Raw genomic sequence first — 3884 nt, forward strand, 5'->3', positions numbered from 1 at the left:
AAGTCATGGCTAGAATCGGCTCTAGCTGCTTTAGATGATCTAACGATATCTTTTTCTTGGTGCCACAAATGTGAGTGGGAAGCAGTGTTATCAATAATTTTGTAAGCATCAGTTTCGGTTTTCTTCATAATGGAACCACCAGCTGCTATATCGATGTCTTTTCTTGTAGTGATGTCGCATCCTTGGTAGAATATTTGTACTATTTGACAGGTGTCTAAACCATGTTGCGGACATCCTCTTAATAACTTTCCAAATCTTGTCCATGCCTCATATAGAGTTTCATTTGGCTTCTGTGTAAACGTAACAATTTCTGCTTGAAGTCTTACGGCTTTAGATGCAGGAAAGAATTGTTTAAGAAATTTTTCAACTAAAACGTCCCATGTATCAATCGCCCCTTCAGGTAACGATTCCAACCAATCTTTGGCTTCTCCCTTTAAAGTCCAGGGAAATAATATGAGATATATCTGTTCATCCTCCACTTCTCGGATTTTAAATAGTGTGCATATCCTATTAAAGGTACGAAGATTTTCATTTGGATCTTCCTTCGACGCACCACTAAATTGGCATTGATTAGTCACCATGTGTAGAATTTGTCCTTTGATTTCATAATCTGGCGCATTAATGTCTGGATGAGTAATTGCGTGACCTTGGCCAGTGCGTTTAGCTCTCATTCGGTCTTCCATACTTAATGGTTTTGTTACTTCCATAATTGAATTTGTTGAATCGGAATCACTAGAGGATTCTGATTTAATGGTTCGTTCCTCAACAATCTCTATTTGAATGATTGGTGGTTCCGGAGGAAAGTTTAGTGGTTCAGGATCTACGAATCGTCCCTGAATATTCTCCGGATTCTCAATTGTGAGGTCGGGTTCAAAAAATGGATTATCAACGGCGACAATATTAGTTAGATGTCTTGATCTAGTTACAGGTGGTGAACGTACAAAAGGTGATGAACGTCTTGCTCGGTGCATTCACTGAATATCCTATTAGTTTTTAAAAGGAAAGAAAAATTATAATAAGTTATCCAATTAATAGACTTTTCTGATTTTGCCCACGTTTCGAATAGCCAAAAGATGCAGCAGAGGGGCATGATTCATTTGGTCTCAATATAATTGAGGACTGTTTGGCTCCAAAAATCCGATCCACGTACAAATCCAACTATTACTACGAACCAGAAAATTTTGATGTCTATCAATTTAACCACTTAAAATAAATTTTCGTAATTTTAAGAAATTTAGATAAGAAGTAGAATAAAAAATCTATGTCCTAAAACTAGAATGACGAGAAATAAGAAAGAAAAAGAGCGTGTCAGAAAAAGATCGAAAAATAAAAATAAGAAAGAAAAAGAGTGACTTATAGAACTTAAAAACACTAGACTAACCCAACCTTATTACTATCACTAACTTAAAATTATAATCGCAAATTGAGATTACTAATTGGAATGATAATTGATACATAGTAAAAGGTGTCTAAAAATATTAAAGCTTACAAGAAAAACTATATCCCAAATGGCAATAATTTAAAAAGAAACTAAAACTTAAAAAGGCGTCGCAAAATTCTAAAGTACCTAAATCTTAGTCTAAAGAAAAGGCATTTAAGGGATTTTACGACAAAGCCTAAAAATCTATAAATAAAAAAATAACTATGGCAAAAACTATGAATTAGAACTAAATACGAGCGAAAAATACAAAAGTTACGCTAAAACTATTAAAAAGGGACAAAATATAAAAATATACAAAAAGTTGTAAAAATTACAATTTTTATAAAAATATTATTTTTATATTATTTATTTTATAAAACTATTAATTTTATATATATTAAACTAATTAAAACTAAATAAAATAAGAAAATTAAAACTAAATATTATACTAATAATACCCTAATTAGGGTTTAAATAATAATAATTAATTAATTACTCCGTATTAAATGCGAGATTAGGGTTCTGGTCTGACCTGTCAGGGCGGCTCCGCGAGTTGCGGTATTCGAGGCTGCCAACTCCGCGAGTCGCGGGGTTCCAATTTTCAACTCAGGTACAGTTTAAAATTCGACGCGTTTTTTTTATTTTATTTTATTTTATATTTTTTTCTGTTTTCTGTTTTAAAATCTAAAATATTTATATAATAAAAACTTATATTAAAAAACTAAAATAAAAATAGAACTACTTTATAATTTTAAAAATATCTTAAAAATAGATTTATATATATATTAAATTTTTTTCGGTTTTTTTTTATGTTCTAAATAAACACAAAATGTTTAAATAAAACTTATATTTTTATAAAATACAAATAAAGAAACTTTATAAAACTTAAATATTTAATAAATTCTTAAAAATATTTATATTTTTGTTTTTCTTTTCTATGTTTTCGAATATTTAAAAACGGATTTTTACAAAAGTGAATTTTAATAAAAGTAAATTAAAAATAAAAATCTTTTTTATTTATTTATAATTATTAGCGTTGCGCTTCCGGCTTTTAAGCTAGATTGTCCCCGGCAGCGGCGCCAAATATACTTGATGTTTGAGCAGAGGGGTATAAAATACTATAAAATTTTAGCAGGAAATACTATTAAATACGATACAATTTTACACAAGTTATTTATTTATTTATTGAATGGATATACTTAAACCTTGCTACAACACTTATAGGCAGTGTACCTAATCGTACAGTAGTGTAGTTTTTAGTAAGTCCGGTTCGTTCCACAGGGAAAATCTTTAAACAAAGCTTAACGCTATATTAGTTTACTTTTATAAAAATACAAATATATATATAAGTAATATTATTATTATAAAGGGGGGTTTTTACTGTTTAATGACCGGTTTATCGATTTTAAAACTTTAGTCGCAGTTAAAACCAGATGTAAAATATAAATAAAAGACTTAATTTAAAGCGTAAAGTAAATAACGATAATGAAATTGCGAATAATAAAAGTGCGATAAAATAAACTTGCGATAATTAAAAAGTACGATAATTAAAAGTGCAATTAAATACAATATCAATAAAAATGCGATAATTAGAAGTGCAATTAAATATAAAATAAAGGAAATAAAATATGAAATAAAATAATTATGCTTATTTAAACTTCCGTAATCATAATGTTTGACGTGTTGATTTTAGTTTTATGCCCATGGGTTAATTGTTCTTTGTCCTGGATTATTTAATATGTCCATACGGATTTCTCCATAATAGTCCATCAGTCATAAATATAAAGAGCGAAAGCCTTCGTCAAATTATTCTTATTCCCGAAGTCAAATATTCCAACTAATTGGGGATTCGAATTGTAACAAGGTTTTAATACTTTGTTTAATGAATACACCAGGTTATCGACTGCGTGTAAACCAAGGTTTTACTACTTTGTTAACAATTACACCAATTACCCTTGAATGTAATTCACCCCTGTTTCAACAAGTCTATTAACTATTAATCCAGTTCCGTGTCCGGTAAAATGAATAATTATTGGTATTTATAGATATCCCGCCCACCGTACCCAGTCAAGCGTATGTGGTTAAATATAAATACGTCGAATTATAAGTTTGTATATTAAATTAACAAGGTATTGTTTAGTTAATATAAAACCCATTAATAGCCCATAGTCTAATTTCCACAAGTGTCGTTCTTTTATCCAAACCCCAATTATGGTACAAAGCCCAATTACCCAATTTTAGTAATTAGCCCAATATCATGATTACTTCGGATTAAATAAGCATAATAATAACTTAGCTACGAGACATTAAATTAAAAAGGTTGAACATAACTTACAATGATTAAAAATAGCGTAGCGTTACACGGACAGAATTTTGACTTACACCCTTACAACTTTCGCTAACATACCCTTATTATTAGGATTAAAATTAAAATTAAAATTAAAATTAAAATATAAATATAAAT

The 3884-nt window shown here is 29.2% G+C and overlaps 1 non-coding gene across 1 annotated transcript; it reads left to right on the top strand.

Moving 5' to 3' along the window:
- Positions 1–216: 216 nt before the first annotated feature.
- Positions 217–323, top strand: LOC139887399 (small nucleolar RNA R71). Its single transcript, XR_011773233.1, has one exon. It is a non-coding gene; the product is annotated as a small nucleolar RNA R71 (small nucleolar RNA).
- The last annotated feature ends 3561 nt before the right edge of the window (positions 324–3884 follow it).

Source organism: Rutidosis leptorrhynchoides, chromosome 1, assembly GCF_046630445.1.
Source record: "Rutidosis leptorrhynchoides isolate AG116_Rl617_1_P2 chromosome 1, CSIRO_AGI_Rlap_v1, whole genome shotgun sequence".
Classification (NCBI taxonomy): Eukaryota; Viridiplantae; Streptophyta; class Magnoliopsida; order Asterales; family Asteraceae; genus Rutidosis; species Rutidosis leptorrhynchoides.